The 20,755-nt window shown below is 45.8% G+C and overlaps 1 protein-coding gene across 1 annotated transcript in view; it reads right to left on the reverse strand.

Moving 5' to 3' along the window:
* The window catches only part of LOC140411190 (dynein axonemal heavy chain 8-like), a 2,783,184-nt gene that overhangs the window by 1,311,126 nt on the left and 1,451,303 nt on the right, over positions 1–20,755 (reverse strand). The window lies entirely within an intron of this gene.

A 20,755-nucleotide genomic window follows, 5' to 3' on the forward strand; every position in this document is an offset into this window, starting at 1 on the left:
GCAGCATGAGAATTACAGCAAGAAATATTTTACATGTGGTTGACAGGTGTGATGCTTCTGAAATGCACCTCCTTATTATGCTGCCAGTCAACTGCAGGTGAACATTGCAGCACGCCAGGACTGGCAGCACCAAAGGAGCCACCTCCTTTTGCCTCCAAAAACCATTTCAAACTTACTGGGGGGAATTTTGAGCCCGAGTTCAGCTCAAGCATAAACGGCAACGCAGGTGCAAAATCCCACGGCCATCAGGAAAGGAGACTCTCGCTGGAGAGATCTCAGGGTGAATTCTCCGTGGGCGGGATTCCCCGTTCCATCGCTGACTGGTTTCCCAGCGGCATGGGATGGCTACAATGGGAAATCCCATTGGCCAGTGGTGGGAACGGGGAATCCCACTGCCACGCTGGCGTGCCGCCGAGAGACAAGCAGCTGGGAGGAGGAGAATTCACCCCCTCCACTGGGATTATTTAATCTGAATTTTCTCCCCCGACTACTGCCAGCGAGAACGGAGAATTTGGCGCTCAGCGAAAACTCCATGCACTGCAGCGGGACCGGGGAATCCCACTGGTGAGAAAGGATGGAGAATTCCGTCCCTTGTTTCCTCATTTTCCCCACCCTTCGCCAGTGAGATAATGAGGTTCCCGCTCATAAATACATTGTATTGTAATGTGAGAGTACCTTTAAGAAATGGGTGTTTATAAATGGGTGTGTATATAAATATCTGCAGTGAAAGTACCTTTAAGAAATGGGAGTTTACTACTGCAGTGATGTCAGAGAGTGGGTGGAGCTGGGCTGTCTGTCAGCTTTTTACTTTCATTTTTGAGCAGACGGCAGGGTGTGTTTTAGTTTCGTTTTCAGTGTTGGAGCTGATGCCAGACCAAGCAGGTGTACTGCTGTTCTCTCTGCCATCAAAAGACTATCTCTTGATCATTTGGTGAATTCAGAATTATAAATGTTTTCAGTAGTGAATGTAAACTTAATGTGCTTCTGGTGTTTTTAAGTCGTCTGGTTGTTAAAAGGAAAGCTTAAAGGATTACTTAGTGTTGTATTCTTTGGGGGTTGTATTTGAATTGATGGTTGCTAAGATGTTCACTGTATGTTTCAAAAAGGTTAACTTGAGTTCATAGAATAAACATTGCTTTGTTTTAAAAATTACTTGACCACTTCTGCTGTACCACACCTGTAGAGTGGGCCGTGTGCTCCCCATACCACAATCTAGTAAAAGTTGTGGGTCAGGTGAACTCCATGATACACATTGGGGTTCTCTAAACCCTGGCCCATAACAAATTGAGGGCTTGAGGGGGATAAAAGTCTATCCAATGGATTGGCTTTGTGAACTTAAAGACAGTGAGGGGTGAGCATATTGTGGTTGCTATTCAGGTGTGGTATCTTAGTTTAAGTGGGGAGTGTGTTGTGGACAATGGCTCTTTCAGAGGCTCAGAAGTTTTTGCGGGGTGGAGACGGTCACACGCAGTACCTTACGGACATAGACTAAAAGCAGACTGTTAGATTTGGCAAAAGCATTGCAGCTAACATTACCTGACAAAATGCGAAAAGATGAGGTAATTATGGTGGTGGCTAAGCATTTAAAGTTGCCTGAGATACAGTTTGACTCATTGGAAATGGCAAAAATTCAGTTACAACTTAAACAAATGGAACATGAGAAAGAATTAAAGCAGCTTGAATACGAAAGTGATCGAGAGGAAAAAGAAAGAGAGGGAGAAAGAGATAGAGAGGAAAAAGAAAGAGAGGGAGAGGAAAAAGAAAGAGACAGAGAGGAAAAAGAAAAGGAGAGAGAAGAAAGGAGAAAAGAAAGAATAGTCCGAGCAGAACAAAAAGAAAGAGAAAGGGAAATACAAATCAGGGAAAAAGATAAAGAGAGAGAGTTTGAACTTCAGAAAATGGCCATGAAACATCACAGTCAGTTAAAATTGGCAGACATAAAGGGAAACGTACAGTTGGATGATAGTGATGAGGATAAAGAGAAAGAGCGTCAACGACGAAGGCTTGGTGGGAATCTATTTAAATATGTCCAAGCATTGCCAAGGTTTGACGAGATGGAGGTAGAAACCTTTTTCATTTCATTTGAGAAGGTGGCTAAACCAATGAAATGGCCACAGGACATGTGGGTATTACTGATTCAAACAATGCTGGTACGTAAGGCTAGTGAAGTGTTTGCATCACTACCAGAGGAGGTATCTGGGACGTATGAGGAGGTGAAAAAATCCATCTTAGGTGCATATGAACTAGTGCCTGAAGCTTACGGACAAAGGTATAGAAATTTAAGGAAAGAATTTGGTCAAACATACATGGAGTTTGAAAGGCCCAAACAGAGTAATTTTGATAGGTGGATAAGCGCTTTGAAAATAGACCAAACGTATGAAGCTCTCAGAGAAATTATACTTTTGGAGGAATTAAAAAATTCAATTCCTGATGTAGTGAGAATTCATGTGGAAGAGCAGAGGGTTAAAACTGCAAGATTAGCAGCAGAAATGGCAGATGATTATGAATTAGTTCATAAATCAAAGCTTGGTTTCCAACATCAGTTTCAGCCGGTGAAGGATAGAAACTGGGGATATGAGAAATACTCAAGTGGTAAAGGTAAAAGTGATCTGATGGGAGGTATTAAGGGGAGTGCACCTCAGATTAAAAAATAAATCCGGGAGGGTGGAAAAGAAATGAAAAGTTTCAAATATTTTCACTGTAATAAACTAGGCCATGTAAAGTCACAGTGTTGGTGGTTAAAGAAAAGCACTGGGAAGGCTGATGTGGTAAAACAGAATAAGACAGTAAGGTTTGTTAAAGTGGTAATGGAAAGCCCAAGTGAAGCGAAGGACGTTGTCATGTGAGAGCACCCTTTAAGAAATGAGTATTTAAGAAATGTACCTTTTTGAAATGGAGCTGCTCATGTTACTGGAGTGATGTCAGAGTGTAGGTGGAACTGAGCTCCACTTCTGCTTTTTAGTTTTGGTTTGAGAAAAGCTTGGGTGTGTCTGTGAGCTGCACTGCTGTTGATCTCTGCCATCCAAAAACTATCTATGGATCATTTGGTGAATTCAGAAGAACTGTAAATGTTTTCAGTCTTGAATGCAAACCCTGATGTGCTCCTGTTTGGAGGTTTGTTCAGTCTTTTGGATGTTAAAAGAACAGCATACAGATTACTTAGTGTTGTATTCTTTGGAGGGTATATTTGATTTACTGATTGCTAAGATATTCACTGTTTGTTTTAAAAAGGTTAACTTGAGTTCATAGAATAAACATTGTTTTGTTTTAAAAACCACTGGTCCATTTTCTGCTATACCATACCTACAGAGTGAGCCATGTGCTCCCCATACCACAATCTATTAAAAGTTGTGGGTCAGCTGAACTCCATGATACACTTTGGGATTCTCTAAACCCTGGCCCATAACAATTGGGGGCTCGTCTGGGATAAAAGGCTATCTATTGGATTGGCTTAGTGAACTTAAAGACAGTGAGGGGTGAGCATATTGTGGTTGCTTTTCAGGTATGGTATTTTAGTTTAAGTGGGGAGTGTGTTGTGGACAATGGCTCTTTCAGAGGCTCAGAAGTTTTTAGGGGTGGAGCCGATCACACCCAGTACCTTACGGACAGAGACTAAAAGCAGACTGTTAGATTTGGCAAAAACATTGCAGTTAACATTACCTGACAAAATGTGAAAAGGTGAGGTAATTATGGCAGTGGCTAAGTTGCCTGAGATACAGTCTGACTCATTGGAAATGGCAAAACTTCAGTTACAACTTAAACAAATGGAACATGAGAAAGAATTAAAGCAGCTTGATTACGAAAGAGAGAGAGTGGAAAGAGAGAGAGAGAGAGAGAGAGAGGAAAAAGAAAAGGAGAGAGAAGATAGGAGAAAAGAAATAATAGCCCTAGCAGAACAAAAAGAAAGAGAAAGGGAGATACAGATTAGGGAAAAAGATCAAGAGAGAGAGTTTGAACTTCAGAAAATGGCCATGAAACATGACAGTCAGTTAAAATTTGCAGACGTAAAGGGAAATGTACAGTTGGATGATAGTGATGAGGATAGTGAGAAAGAGCGTCAAAGTCGAAGGCTTGGTGGGAATGTATTTAAATATGTCCAAGCATTGCCAAGGTTTGACGAGAAGGAAGTGGAAGCCTTTTTCATTTCATTTGAAAAGGTAGATAAACAAATGAAATGGCCACAGAACATGTGGGTATTACTGATTCAAACAAAGCTGGTAGGTAGGGCTAGTGGTGTTTGCATCACTACCGGAGGAGGTATCTGGGACGTATGAGGAGGTGAAAAAATCCATCTTAGGTGCAAATGAACGAGTGCCTGAAGCTTACAGACAGAGGTTTAGAAGTTTAAGGAAAGAATTTGGTCAAAACATACATGGAGTTTGAAAGGCTCAAACAGAGTAATTTTGATAGGTGGATAAGGGCTTTGAAAATAGACCAAACGTATGAAGCTCTCAGAGAAATTATAATTTTGGAGGAGTTTAAAAATTCAATTCCTGATGTAGTGAGAACTCGTGTGGAAGAGCAGAGGGTTAAACCTGCGAGATTAGCAGCAGAAATGGCAGATGATTATGAATTAATTCATAAATCAAAGCTTGGTTTCCAACATCAGTTTCAGCCTATGAGGGATAGAAACTGGGGACATGAGAAATACTCAAGTGGTAAAGGTAAAGGTGATCTGATGGGAAATAATAAGGAGAGTGTACCTCAGATTAAAAAAGAAATCCAGGAGGGTGGAAAATACATGGAAAGTTTCAAATGTTTTCACTGTAATCAACTAGGCCATGTAAAGTCACAGTGTTGGTGGTTGAAGAAAAGCACTTGGAAGGCTGATGTGGTAAAACAGGATAAGACAGTGGGGTTTGTTAGAGTGGTAAAGGAAAGTCCAAGGGAAGCGAGGGAAATGCAAAAGATTGTACAGCCTGATCAAGAGGTGATTGATAAGAAGGTGCCAGATCTCTTTGAAGAATTTACTTGTGTGGGTAAAGTTTACTCATGTGTATCAGGAGGTGCAGGTAAAGAAGTCACAATTTTAAGAGATACGGGAGCTAGCCAATCTTTAATGGTTGGAGATGAGGAGCTATGTAGGTTGGGAAGAATGTTGCCAGAAAAGGTGGAAATATGTGGAATTCAGGGTGAGAGGAGTAGCGTGCCATTATATAAGGTAATGTTGGAAAGTCCAGTGAAGAGTGGTGAAGTGGTAGTAGGAGTAATAGAGAAACTATCTTGTCCAGGAATACAGTTTATCTTGGGTAATGATATAGCTGGATCGCAGGTGGGAGTGATGCCTACTGTGGGTGATAAGCCAGTGGAAAATCAGACAACTGAAGTGTTGAAGGACGAATATCCTGGGATTTTTCCGGATTGTATAGTAACAAGGTCGCAAAGTCACAGGTTAAGACAAGAGGAGAAATCAAAGGGTGACGATGAAGTTGAAGTGCAATTATCAGAAATGATTTTTGATCAGATGGTTGAAATAGAACAAGAACAGGTGGCGGATGTGGCGGATATTTTTAGTTCAGGAAAATTGGCGGAGTTACAACAGAAAGATGCAGAAATAAAACGGATATATCAGAAAGCATACACGGAAGAGGAATCTGAGTGCATACCAGAGTGTTATTACAGTAAAAGTGATGTCTTGATGAGAAAATGGAGACCTTTGCATATGCAGGCAGATGAAAAGTGGGCAGAGGTTCATCAAGTAATATTGCCGGTAGGGTATAGAAAGGAGGTGTTGCGAGTTGCACATGAGGGACCAGTGGGAGGTCATTTGGGAATAAGGAAAACTCAAGCTAAAATCCAAAAACATTTTTATTGGCCTGGACTACATAAAGATGTAGTTAAATTTGGTCAATCATGTCACACATGTCAAGTGATAGGGAAACCTCAAGCAGTGTGATGCACGATCAAGACCACTAAAGCGAGGTTGTAGCCCAACTGAAGGCTTTAAAAAGCTAGATGATTCCCCCAGCAGCTCAGGTACAGAAAAAAGGCTGCTGGGGTGGCACGACTCTTATACCCCGCCTTGCAGGGCGGTGCTACCATACAGCCTGACCAATAGGAAACATACAATATCTACCAATGGTGTTCAAGCATTACAAGGTACTGTAATACCTCTACACAGATTACCATATTCACCCCCTGTTAAAAAAGAGTCCGGCGGGGGTGGTGGCTTGATATTACAAAATGGTAACATGGTAGAAATTATATTTATGGAGGTCCCGTAATACCTCCGTACAGTGTTTTGTATTATTGTCGTACTATTTACAGATTCACAATTAACTGGATACACTTTTAAATGAAGCAATCAGTCGATTGGGGGCCCTGGTCGTTCTCTGTGATCGTCAAAGCTCTGGTGGTGATGCCGGTGGAGGCTCAGGCGTCTGTGGCTCCGGGAGCGTGGCCTCGAACTCTGTGGCAGCTTCGACACCCCTAGACGGCGCTGGTGGGGAAAATGGTTGATCTGGGAAGGGAGCGTCTGCGGGGTGCGTCGGTGGGTGGGGGGGCCTAGACGGGGCCGGCGGAAGGACCGCTCCTCCTGGGAAGGGGGCGGCTGTAAGGTGCACCAGTGGGGGGGACGGGGGACTGGTGACTGGGGTGTGCGTGAGGATCCGGCGGGCGCCAGGTCTCATAGGAGACCGTATCTTGCCTGCCGTCAGGGTACGGCAAGTAGGCATACTGGGGGTGAGCGTGGAGAAGATGGACCCTCTCGGCCAACGGGTCCGACTTGTGCGCCCGCACACGTTTTCGGAGCAGGCTGGGTCCGGGAGCTGCCAGCCAGGACGGGAGCGAGGTCCCAGAGGAGGACTTCCTGGGGAAGACAAGGAGACGTTCGTGAGGTGTTTGGTTGGTCGTGGTACAAAGCAGTGACCGATTGGAGTGGAGGGCATCCAGGAGGACTTCCTGCCAGCAGGAGACTGGGAGATTCCTGGACCGTAGGGCCAGTAGGACGGTCTTCCAGACCGTTCCGTTCTCCCTCTCTACCTGTCTGTTACCCCGGGGGTTGTAACTGGTCGTCCTGCTCGAGGCGATGCCCTTGCTGAGCAGGAATTGACGCAGTTCGTCGCTCATAAAGGAGGACCCCCTATCACTATGTATGTACGCGGGGAACCCGAACAGCGTAAAGATGCTATGGAGGGCATTGATGACGGAGGTTGCGGTCATGTCGGGGCAGGGGATGGCGAATGGGAACTGGGAGTACTCGTCAACCACGTTCAGGAAATATGTATTGTAGTCGGTGGAGGGGAGGGGGCCTTTGAAGTCCATACTGAGGCGTTCAAAGCGACGGAAGGCCATTATCAGGTGCGCTTCTCTGGCCTGTAGAAGTGCGATTTGCACTCCGTGCAGATTTGGCAATTCCTGGTGGCTGTCCTGACCTCCTCGATGGAGTAGGGGAGGTTGCGGGTCTTGATAAAGTGGATGAAGCGAGTGACCCCCGGGTGGCAGAGGTCCTCGTGGAGGGCTCGGAGGCGGTCCACTTGTGCTTTGGCACATGTGCCGCAGGACAGGGCATCAGGAGGCTCGTTCAGCTTCCCGGGACGATACAAGATCTCATAGTTGTGGGTGGAGAGTTCGATCTTCCACCGCAAGATCTTTTCGTTTTTTATCTTGCCCCGCTGTGCATTATCGAACATGAAAGCAACCGACCGTTGGTCACTGAGGAGAGTGAATCTCCTGCCGGCCAGGTAATGCCTCCAATGTCGCACAGCTTCTACTGTGGCCTTGGCCTCCTTTTCGACTGAGGAGTGGCGGATTTCAGAAGCGTGGAGGGTACGTGAAAAAAAGGCCCCGGGTCTACCCGCTTGGTTGAGGGTGGCCGCCAGAGCTACGTCAGACGCGTCGCTCTCGACCTGAAAGGGGAGGGACTCGTCGATGGCATGCATCGTGGCCTTTGCAGTGTCTGCTTTGATGCGGCTGAAGGCCTGGCGGGCCTCTATCAACAGAGGAAAAATTGTGGATTGGATCAGGGGACGGGCCTTGTCCGCATAGTTGGGGACCCACTGGGCATACTAAGAGAAAAACCCTAGGCAGCGCTTCAGGGCCTTGGAGCAGTGAGGGAGGGGGAACTCCTTAATAGATAGATTTTTTAATAGAATTTACAGTACAGAAGTAGGCCATTCAGCCCATCAAGTCTGCACCAGCTCTTAGAAAGAGCACCCTTACCCAGGCCCACATATCCACCCCATCCTCATAACCTAGTAACCCCACCCAACGCGAAGGGCAATTTTGGACACTAAGGGCAATTTAACATGGCCAGTCCACCTAACCTGCACATCTTTGAACTGTGGGAGGAAACCGGAGCACCCGGAGGAAACCCACGCACACACGGGGAGAACGTGCAGACTCCGCACAGTGACCCAAGCCGAGAATTGAACCTGGGACCCTGCAGCTGTGAAGCAATTGTGCTAACCACTATGCTACTGTGCTGCCCAAGGGGGTGCATGCGTTCAGAGTCGGGGCTTATAACTCCATTTCGCACTACGTAGCCGAGGATGGCTAGGCGGTCGGTGCTAAACACGCATTTATCCTTGTTATACGTAAAGTTAACGATCTTTGTGGTCTGGAGGAATTTTCGGATTTGGTGTCGTGGTCCTGCTGGTCGTGGCCACAGATGGTGACATTATCGAGATACGTGAACGTTGCCCGTAAACCGTACCGGTCAACCATTCGGTCCATCTCGCGCTGGATGACCCGTTAGTGACACCGAAGGGAACCCTTGAGAAGTGATAGAGCCGCCCATCTGCCTCGAAGGCAGTGTATTTGCGGTCACTAGTGCGGATGGGGAGCTGGTGGTAGGCAGACTTAAGATCCACCGTGGAGAAGACCTTGTAATGCGCGATCCTGTTTACCAGGTCGGATATCATAGATTTTTTTTTTTTCATAGAATTTACAGCGCAGAAGGAGGCCATTCGGCCCATCGAGTCTGCACCGGCTCTTGGAAAGAGCACCCTACCCAAGGTCAACACCGCCATCCTATCCCCATAACCCAGTAACCCCACCCAACACTAAGGGCAATTTATCATGGTCAATCCACCTAACCTGCACATCTTTGGACTGCGGGAGGAAACCGGAGCACCCGAAGGAAACCGGAGCACCATATGCGGGAGAGAGGGTCCGCGTCCAGTTGCGTAAACCTGTTGATGGTCTGACTGTAGTCAATGACCATCCTATGCTTCTCCCCGGTCTTTACCACCACTACTTGAGCTCTCCAGGGACTGTTGCTAGCTTCAATTACTCCTTCCCTCAGTAGCCTTTGGACCTCTGACCTAATAAAGATCCGATCCTGGGCACTGTACCGTCTGCTCCTGGTGGCGATGGGTTTGCAATCTGGGGTGAGGTTCGCAATCAGGGAAGGCGTATCGACCTTGAGGGTCGCGAGGCTGCAGACAGTGAGAGGGGGTATAGGGCCGCCGAATTTGAAAGTTAGACTTTGGAGATTGCACTGGAAGTCTAAACCTAGGAGTGTAGCTGCGCAGAGGTGGGGAAGGACGTAGAGCCGGTAATTTTTAAATTCCCTTCCCTGGACCGTGAGGTTTGCTACACAAAACCCCTTTATCTCTACTGAGTGGGAACCGGAGGCCAGGGAGATTTTTTGATTAACGGGGTGGACGAGGAGAGAACAGCGCCTTACCGTGTCGGGGTGTATGAAGCTCTCCGTGCTCCCAGAGTCGATTAAGCAGGACGTCTCGTGCCCGTTGATTAGTACTGTTGTTGTAGCAGTTGAGAATGTTCAAGGCCGGTACTGGTCCAGGGTCACCGAGGCTAATCACAGCAGTTGAGTGTTCTCTTCGGGCGGTGTGCGGTTAGCCGAGCTGGGGTCCGGGGAGTCCATCCAAGATGGCGGCTCCCATTGGTTGCACATGGCTGGGGGTGCACAAAATGGCGGCGCCCATCCATCGCACGTGGCGTCCGCGGGACAAGATGGTGGCACCTGGGGGCTGCACGTGGCCCTGGAGGAGGAAGATGGTGGCGCTCGTTGGCCGCACGGGGACCGTGGAGAGGGTTGTGGTGGCGGTCCGCATTCGCCACCGGAGACCGCGGCGACTGCACTGGCCTGGCATACCACCACAAAGTGGCCCTATTTACTGCATCCCTTGCAGGTGGATGCGCGGGCTGGGCAGCGCTGCCGGGGGTGATTGGCCTGCCCGCAAAAGTAGCAGCGCGGCCCCCCGGGTTTGCCAGGCTGCCTTGCAGCACAAGCTTGTGGGGGGATGCGAGATGTCTCAGGGTCGGCTGCGGAGGGGTTCCACGCTGCCCAGGGGGCTGCCGCGCGGTCGGGAACGTCCCTGCCCCATACAGGGAGACTGCAAGGGCCCATGCCTCCTTGAGGCCTAGGGTGTCTTTTTCCAGCAATTGCTGGCAGATTTGGGAGGACAGCATACCTGCCACGAAAGCGTCCCGGATCAAAAGTTCTGTGTGGTCGCTCGCCGAAACTTGCGGGCGGCTGCAGTGTCTCCCCAACACCAGGAGTGAACGGTAGAATTCTTCCAGTGATTCCCCAGGGATTTGTCACCTCATTGCTAGCAGATGTCGGGCGTAGACCTGGTTTACCGGGTGAATATAATGTCCTTTTAGTAGCTCCATTGCTGCATCAAAGTCGTCCGCGTCCTCGATGAAGGTGTAAATTTCCGGGCTCACCCTCGAGTGCAGGACTTGCAATTTCTGTCCTCCCATGCGTGTGTTTTCGGCCGTTCCGAGATATCCTTTAAAACACGGCAGCCAGTGCTTGAAGGTTGCCACTGAGTTCGCCGCGTGGGGGCTGAGTTGCAGACACTCCGGCTTGATTCGGAAATCCATCCTTTTAAATCTAGCTTATTAAATTGATGCATGATCAATGACCACTAAAGCGAGGTTGTAGTCCAACTGAGGGCTTTAATAAGCTAGATGTTTCCCCCAGCACTCAGGTACAGAAAGAAGGCTGCTGGGGCGTCACGGGCTCTTATACCCCGCCTTGCAGGGCGGAGCTACCATACAGCTTGACCAATAGGAAACATACAATATCTACCAATGGTGTTCCAGCATTACCAGGTACCATAATACCTCTACACAGACTACCACACAGTGATAAAACCAGCACTCTTAATACCCATTCCAGCATTTGAGGAACCTTTTACAAGGGTCCTAATTGATTGCGTAGGACCGCTTCCTAAAACAAAAAGTGGGAATCAATATCTTTTGACTATAATGGATGTGTCTACTAAATTTCCAGAGGCAATACCAGTACGTAATATTACAGCTCAAAAGATTGTGGAAGAGTTACTTCAATTCTTTACTAGATATGGACTACCCACAGAAATACAATCGGATCAAGGATCAAATTTTACCTCAAGGTTATTCAAAGAAGTTATGGATAGCTTAGGAATAAAACGATTTAAATCAACTGCGTACCATCCAGAATCGCAGGGAGCGTTGGAAAGGTGGCATCAGACATTAAAGACAATGTTGAGGGCTTATTGTCAGAATTATCCAGAGGATTGGGATAATGGAATTCCATTCGTACTGTTTGCAATTAGGGTCACAATGAGTGAACCAAATTCAGTCCTTTTGAACTAATTTTTGGTCATGAGTAAGAGGACCACTTAAATTGATTAAGGAAAAATTGGTGAGTGAGAAATCGGAAATTACATTATTGGATTACGTGTCAAATTATAGGGAACAATTAAATAGAGCAGGTGAAATGGCTAGACAACATTTAAAGTTGCACAAAATGTGATGAAACGGGTAGCGGACAAGAAATCCAAAGTTCGTAGTTTTGCCATTGGAGATAAAGTTTTAGTATTGGTACCAGTGGTAGGTGAACCTTTAAAAGCTAGGTTTTGTGGACCATATCAGATTGAAAGGAAATTAAGTGAGGTGGTAAAGACGCCGGATAGAAGGAAAACTCACCGAGTGTTGTTTAGCACAGGGCTAAATCACTGGCTTTGAAAGCAAACCAGGCAGGCCAGCAGCACGGTTCAATTCCCAAACCAGCCTCCTCAAACAGGTGCCGGAATGTGGCAACTCCGGGCTTTTCACAGTAACTTCATTTGAAGCCTACTTGTGACAATAAGTGATTTTCATTTTTTTCATTTCATGTGAATATGCTTAAAAGGTGCTTTGAAAGGGAAGGAGAGAAAAAGGAGGAGGTTCTACTGATTCTAACTCAAAGTGACGAACCAAATCCAGATGACTGTGATTTCGACATACCTCAAATTAAATTGGAAAACGAGGATGTTCTTAAAAATTGGGATAATATTGTTGAGTTACCTTCCGGAGGAAAAACAAACTGACCTGAAAGAGTTATTGACATCACATGGGCAAGTTTGCAGAGATAAATTGGAAAGTACTAAAATGGCTATACATGATGTAGATGTGGGAAATGCTGTTCCAATCAAACAACATCCAGACAGACTTAACCCTTTAAAATTGGCACAGGTTAACAAAGAGATTGAGAATATGCTTAAAATGGCACAATTGAAGTGGGTTGCAGCCAATGGAGCTCACCCATAGTGATGGTGCCTAAACCAGATGGTACCCAACAGTTGTGTGTGGACTATAGAAAGGTTAATGCAGTTACAAGAACGGACTCTTATCCTAACCCACGTTTGGAGGATTGTATTGAGAAAGTAGAACAATCAGCTTTTATTTCTAAACTGGATTTACTTAAAGGTTACTGGCAGGTACCTTTATCCGAAAGGGCGAATGAGATTTCAGCTTTTGTGACTCCAGATGGTATCTACCAATTCAAAATTATGCCATTTGGCATGAAAAACGCACCAGCCACATTTCAACGGTTAACTAACAAAGTTGTTTCAGGATTACCCAATTGTGTGGTATACATCGATGATCTGGTAATTTTCAACCAGACATGGACAAAACATTTGAAACATCTGATGTAGTTATTCGATAGATTTCAGGAGGCAGGTTTGGTGATAAATCTAGCCAAAAGTGAATTTGGAAAGGCCCAAGTCACTTTCCTTGGCCATACAATCGGACAGGGTCGAATGGTCGCATGGGATGTGAAAACAAAAGTATTGGGGGTATCCGATACCCTCGACACAATGGGAAATAATGCGATTTCTTGGTATGAGTGGATTTTACTGGAAATTTGTCCCCAATTTTAGCAGTGCGATCGCTGCACTGACGGACTCAAGAAGCGAAACAAATTCCAGTGTACAGCGGAGTGTCAACAGGTATTTGACGGCCTGAAGGCTGTGTTAACCACTGCTCCTGTGTTAGCCATCCCAAATTATACGAAACCATTCAAAGTGGCGGTTGATGCGAGTGATGTGGGTGTAGGTGCGGTGCTTATACAAGATGACGACAAAGGGCTAGAGCAGCCTGTTAGTTATTTTTCAAAGAAATTGAATTCTCACCAGAAAAAGTATTCCACGATTGAGAAGGAAACTTTGAGTTTGGTGCTGGCTTTGCAACATTTTCACATTTATGTGACCAGCAATCTGTCTGATACCGTTATATATACTGATCATAATCCATTGATGTTTTTGGAGCGATTCCGGAATAACAATGCAAGGCTGTTTCGCTGGAGTTTACTGTTACAGCCATTTCATTTAAAAATAGTACATGTGGTAGGACGAGAAAACGTGATAGCCGATGCTTTGTCATGAATGTGATGAACTGAAGCAGTTTCAGTTGGAGGAAGAAAAATGAAAAAAAAAATGGACTATATTATTATACCTCTGCATGTGTTGTGTTTTGAAATGAAAAAGTATATTTACTGTGTGCATTTCTTAAAGGATAGTGAAAAGGTGAAAAATGAAATCATCTTGAAGTTGATGTTTTTTTTTCTGGGTAGGTGTCATGTGAGAGTACCTTTAAGAAATGGGTGTTTATAAATGGGTGTGTATATAAATATCTGTAGTGAGAGTACCTTTAAAAAATGTGTGTTTACTACTGCAGTGATGTCAGGGAGTGGGTGGAGCTGGGCTGTCGGTCAGCTTTTTACTTTCGTTTTTGTGCAGGCAGCAGGGCGTGTTTTAGTTTAGTTTTCAGTGTTGAAGCTGAAGCCAGACCAAGCAGGTGTACTGCTGTTCTCTCTGCCATCAAAAGACTATCTCTTGACCATTTGGTGAATTCAGAATTATAAATGTTCTCAGTAGTGAATGTATACATAATGTGCTTCTGGTAAAAGGTGATTTTAAGTCGTATGGATGTTAAAAGGAAAGCTTAAAGGATTACTTAGTGTATTCTTTGGGGGTTGTATTTGAATTGATGGTTGCTAAGATGTTCATGTATGTTTTAAAAATGTTAACTTGAGTTCATAGAATAAACATTGTTTTGCTTTAATAAATACTTTTCCATTTCTGCTGTACCACATGTGTAGAGTGGGCCGTGTGCTCCCCATACCACAATCTAGTAAAAGTTGTGGGTCGGGTGAACTCCATGATACATTTTGGGGTTCTCTAAACCCTGGCCCATAACAATATACATTTTTATATTGTTAACGGCCCTTCCTACCACATGACGTAAGTATAGTCCCCAGAGAAGAGGCACATGCCCGGGCTTAGATACATAGATGCATAAAAGATTGGAACAGGAGGAGGCCTTTTGGCCCTTCGAGCCTGCTCCGCCATTCAGCACGAACATAGCTGATCATCCAACTCAATAGCCTAATCCTGCTTTCTTCCCATAGCCCCTGATCCCATTCTCCCCAAGTGCTATATCCAGCCGCCTCTTGAATAGATTCAAAGTTTTAGCATCAACTACTTCCTGTGGTAATTAATTCCAAGGCTCACTGCTCTTTGGGTGAAGAAATGTCTCCTCATCTCTGTCTGAAATGGTTTACCCTGAATCCTCAGACTGTGACCCCTGGTTCTGGACACACCCATCATTGGTAACATCTTCCCTGCATCTACCCTGTCCAGTCCTGTTAGAATTTTTAAAGTCTCTATGAGATCCCCTCATTCTTCTGAACCCCAGTGAAAACCTAACCTAGTCAATCTCTCTTCACCGCACTCCCTCGAGAACAAGAATATCCTTCCTCAGAGAAGGAGACCAAAACTGTACACAATATTCTAGGTGTGGCCTCACCAAGGCCCTGTATAATTGCAGCAACACATCCCTGCTTCTGGACTCAAAACCTCTCGCAATGAAGGCCAACATACCATTAGCCTTATTTGCCGCTTGTTGCACCTGCATGCTTACCTTCAACGACTGTTCACAAGGACACCCAGGTCCCGTTGCACACTCGCCTCTCCCAAATTACGACCTTTCAGCTAGAAATCTACATTCATGTTTTTGCTTCCAAAGTGAATAACCTCAAACTTATCCAAATTATACTGCATCTGCCATTGATTTTCCCACTCACCCAACGTGACCAGATCATGCTCAGGATCTGTGCATCCTTGTCACTGTTCGCCCTCCCACCCAACTAGGTATCATCTGCAAACTTTGAGATGTTACATTTTATTCCCTCATCTAAATCATTAATATATATTGTTAATAGTGCCGAATGTGATATAAAATAGTTACTTTAGCGATATTAGTTACTGTAATGTAAATAGGCCGGTCTGATTTTATTAGTTCACAGACAAAGGATTTCAGAACGCATGGCAAAGCAAGGGGGAGGGGTTGTAAGGTTTTCGGGCAATTCGGCCCTTTTTGGACTGCCCAAGAATAAAACCCAGAGACTAAACTGGACACTTTTCAGCCAAAGGAACGTAACCAAATTTCCCAGCAGGCTTGGTCCGCTGAGCTGAGTAGGGGCATAGGTATTTACAACCCCCCCCCCAGGAGCTACAAGGAAGAAGGAGCCAGACAACTAGATAAGATTAAACACAGAGACAAAGGGGCATGGTAATGCTGTAAGGGGCCTGCCTGCAAGCAGGACAATGGGACGGTCATAGCCCCATGCAGATGTAAATGACTTTGCCTCCACCAGAGCAGAATCCAATTAACACCCCATCAACATAGCAGCGATCTCCAGAGCAGATGGAAGACTTTGAAAATCTTCACAAGGGAGCTCAACCTCGTTATCTCAAAAAGCAGACTGGAGGCGGACCTAGGGGAGGTACTCCTATCTTGACAGGTCTGACCGGCTCAAAGGGGGCAGGACCAGCGGGAACTTTAAACCTTATGGATTCAATGCAAAAGGGGCTGGCCGAACACAGGAAAAAGCCAGGTAAAACGGATATAAAAGGGGCTGTGTTTCGATTGAGGGGCTCTTGGCTTGACCTCTCCACCTTTGACTTGACCTCCTGCAGCCTGTGACTGTAAGTACCCTGCAGCAGCTTGCAAAACTCCCTTGACCTTGATAGTGGTTGAGGCTTTGGGGAAGGGGGCTTGATTTGTGTTTTGTGCCCTTGCTAAAATTGTGTAACAATAAGATTTTACGTTGTGTCCGTTATAGTACTTTCTGAATAGACTTAGTTTGTGTTAGAGTTTAAGATTTTATTATAATTTCTTCTGTTTGATGATTTTGACCTGGGTTTTGCAATAAACCTTGATTTGCTGATAATTGGAGTCGTTTCAATTCTTCAATCTCTCACCAGCGATCTCTGACCAAGTCATTGTTAAGATATTCCTCACCTTAATTCCGGGGTCGAGAATCTAGGGTCATCTTGAACGATTCACTCAGGACAGGCTGCTGGTTAGGTAATAAACAGCAGTGTCCTATTCTCTCTCTTGGGAAAGCTACTCCAGCGAAGTAGGAACCGGGTGGGTGTTGCACCGCCGGCAAGAGAGAGAATCACCTGGGCATTGGTGTGGGTCTGGATATCTGTGTGATATAAGCCTCAGGCCTCCGGTTAGGGATAAACGGCAGGCTTGATTCAGTGCTCTCTTCCGTGGAGGTGTCCCAGTGCGGCATCCCCTGGCCTCTGAGGTTTCAGTGCCAGCTGGAGAGAGACACACACAGATACTCAAACCCCAGATATCGGCCCAGTAGTGGAGTAGCAGAGATGGAACCCTCTACAGGGTGTCCAGCTAAGGAGGAGAAAAGGATGCTGGGTAATAGGAGGCCAGAGGAAGGGATGAGAAGTGAGCCAATTAGGATGTATGGCCAGGTCAGGAGGGGTATAGGATGACCTATGGGAATCGTGTATGTGAAATTTGATGCCATTTGAATGTATTTGCAGAAATCCCTTTGTCTCCTTCTTCATTCGTTTTCCAGGGGTCCAGGAGACTAGTTCTGTGTCCTGTGTCTATGTGAAATGAATCAGACTTGCAAGTCAAATAAAATAACTAATGCTATACCTGCAAATCCATCTCGACTTTTATTGAGGCCAGACTGACGGGTAAAGAAATTTATATTTGTCATTTGGTGCCGGAAACCTGGGATTTCTCAAGATGGTCATTGGCCAGCTGCAAACTCAGAATTAGACTGATTATGGACAAAAGGAGAGTGGAAAAAGGGGCCCACAATGTATTGCTGGAAAATGACCGCGCATTGATTTTTCCCCTCTTCTTATGTTCTGGTCACTCGCGGTTGGTACGGAAAGATCATTGCGACAAAATCAAAGGTTAGTCTGGGGATTAGAAAATTAAACTGATGGGATATCATAATTGATAGTTCAGTTTTGGGTTAATTGTGGAACTGATGGGACATCGGGAAGATGGTTTAGTTGCACGAGTGTTGTTGATGAACTGATGGGACATCGGAAGATGGTTCAGTTCCACGAGTGTTTTTAAAACTATAGTTGATTAAGCTAAAATTGTATCCTTGGACTGAAGTGGCGAGAAATGATAAATTTTAAAACAAACTGGATGCTGCATGTTAGTGAAAGCAGAAGTCTCTCAAAGGGTTAACAGCAGCTTGAGTTAACAGGCAGCTTGTGGCGTAATTGGATACCTTTCCTTCGAGTCAGTGAACTCCAGCAAAGTTAAGTTTTGAATTAATTAAAGGAAACCAGTGGGTTTCTCCACCTCTTTGATAAAAGTTATTATTTTCGAAGGCAATTGATTGAAATTGCCAGAATCATAAGTTTTACTTACTTGAAATAATGTTTATCTCATTTTATTTGTGAATTAATAGTAACTTAAAGAAACTCACTGACACCATTTTAAAAAGTGTAAATCTGGAAATGACAGTTGAATTTGCTCCGGTATACATCACCGCAGCTAACTGCTCCCTCATTGATAGCAGCCAACATTTTTGTGAATGTAAGAAAAACTTGTTAAAAGAAAAATCGTTAAGATAAAGAATTAATTAAGTTGTAAAAGTTATACAAGTTTGTGTGAAGCAAATCGTAAATTTAGTTCTGAGTTGAGATCAGAGCTAAGCTTGCAGGTTGCAGCAATTCAATTTGAATTTTCAAACATTTTAAGTTTTAAAAGAACACTGTTAGAACCTTTTCAATAATTTTGCCAAGGAGCAAAAATTGCCATTGGTTATAAATAGGCAAATAAAAAAAATAAAATATATATAATAATAATAAAAAAGAAAGAGCCAAAGTATGAAAGCTAAAGAGTTAATTTGATTATGGAGACAATATTGTCAACATGAGAGGGATAAGATCATGTTATTAAGTTGGCAAGCAAATGCCCTTAAAATGGGGATTCCAATTAGTGAAGAGGAAAAAAAAAAATGGGCTACGTAGTTCAATGGCTGGCGTTGCATTGACAGAGACAGAAGATGACTGTTATAACCTGCCTACTTACCATTGGCTTGGGACTAATGACAATCCCACAATCCTGTGGGAATATGAGCTTCCCCAATGAGGGGGGCGGAGAAACCATCAGTAAACTCCTAGTATAAATAAAGCTGGCCAGTTTGGAAACAGCAGGAAGGAGTGTGCAGCAAGGGAAGTTGTTGCTGCTGTTATATATATATATGTTATTGTAAATAAATTTTATTACTTTGTATCCTTAAAACTCGTGCTGGATTCTTCGTGGCCCTAACAAAACTGGCGACGAAGGTTAAAGTGAATAGCTGTCTACACTGCTGAAGCCACCTCCCTGGATTTTTGTTGGATACAGGTTGGAAGTTGTTTTCTATTATACCATGCCTCTGTACGGACGTTTGGATGTTTTTGATGCTGCGCTGGAAAGCTGGAACCAGTACACACAACGGATGCGTTATTATTTCCGGGCAAACAATATCACCGAAAACGAGCGCCAGGTGGTCATATTGCTCACCGCCTGCGGCCCGCATACGTTTGGGGTGATTAGGAGCCTTACGTACCCAGCTGCGCTGGACACCAAAACGTTTGATGAACTTGTGAATATAGTGGGGCAACATTTTAACCCAACCCCGTCCACGATAGTCCAGCGTTACCGGTTTACTACCGCTGAGAGGACCCCTGGAGAATCCCTTGCCGATTTTCTATCCAGGCTACGCAGGATTGCGGAGTACTGTGACTATGGTGAGACCTTGTCAGAAATGTTACGCGGCCGTTTGGTTTGCGGTATTAACAATGCGGCCACCCAGAAAAGTTGTTAGCTGAGCCAACATTGACTTTTCAACAGGCCATTCAAATAGTATTGTCCCGAGAGAGTGCAGAACGAGGAGTGCAGGAGCTACAGGGAATGGAAGTGCATGCCTTGGGACGCAACCCCTTCCGTCCGAAAACGTCCCCCCCGCAATCCTGCGGCACCTTGGGTGAGGCAACGTCCGGACCGACGCCAGTGGCCGTCGGACATTCCTCCCCGAAGGGAGCCTTCTTCAGAACCAATGGATGAGGAGCCATGTCCGTGTCAGACTTGTAGGTGCCGACCCCGTCGCGGACGGCGGTCCTGGGGGCGCCAGAGGCGCCGTCGTTCCGACCAAAATTGGGACCAGCCCAGGGGCCGTAACTGGGACCAGCCCAGGGGCCGTACCTTCCATGTGGATGAACCTGCGGCTACTACCCCTGAGGCCGTGGAGACGGAGGACGACTGCCTGCAGCTGCTTTGTATGTCAGCTCCCCGTGTGGCCCCCATTAAGGTGACAGTACGGGTCAATGGCCACCCGCTTGAGATGGAGTTGGACACTGGCGCAGCGGTCTCCGTGATCACCCAGAGGACATTCGACCGCATCAAGCAGGGTATACAGACCCTTACATTAACCGACTCACAGGCCAGGTTGGCCACCTACACGGGGGAACCACTGGACATTGCAGGAACTACAATGACCCCTGTTGTTTATGGACGCCAGGAGGGGAGTTTCCCACTTATTGTGGTGGGGCGTTTCCCACTTATCGTGGTGCGCGGCCATGGGCCCAGCCTGTTGGGTCAGGACTGGTTGCGCCATTTGCGGTTGCAATGGCAGCACATCCTCCAAACAGTTTCTGAAGGGTTGACTGAGGTGCGAGGACGATACCCAGATGTATTCCAGCCTGGTTTGGGGAAAATAAAAGGGGCCGTAGCCCGTATCCAAGTCGAACCAGGAGTCACGCCGCGCTATTTCCGGGCGCGTCCGGTGCCTTACGCCTTGCTCGAGAAGGTAGAAGGGGAGCTCACTCGTTTGGAGAGTTTGGGTATTATCAGGCCCGTCCGTTTTGCTGACTGGGCAGCACCAATTGTACCTGTAATGAAGCCAGATGCCACAGTTCGCTTGTGTGGCGACTATAAACTTACAGTGAATACGGCTTCCCGACTCGACCGATATCCAATGCCTCGCAGAGTGGATCTCTACGCGAAGCTTGCAGGTGGACTCTCGTTCACAAAATTAGATATGAGTCATGCCTACCTGCAGTTGGAGCTGGACCCTGCCTCCTGACCATATGTAACGATTAATACACACCGGGGCCTGTATGAATATATATGAATATACGCGCAATTTTTCAACGTGTTATGGAGGGCATTTTGAGAGGTTTACCACGTGTTGCTGTCGACTTAGATG

The sequence above is a fragment of the Scyliorhinus torazame genome, chromosome 4, assembly GCF_047496885.1.
Source record: "Scyliorhinus torazame isolate Kashiwa2021f chromosome 4, sScyTor2.1, whole genome shotgun sequence".
Taxonomy (NCBI): domain Eukaryota; kingdom Metazoa; phylum Chordata; class Chondrichthyes; order Carcharhiniformes; family Scyliorhinidae; genus Scyliorhinus; species Scyliorhinus torazame.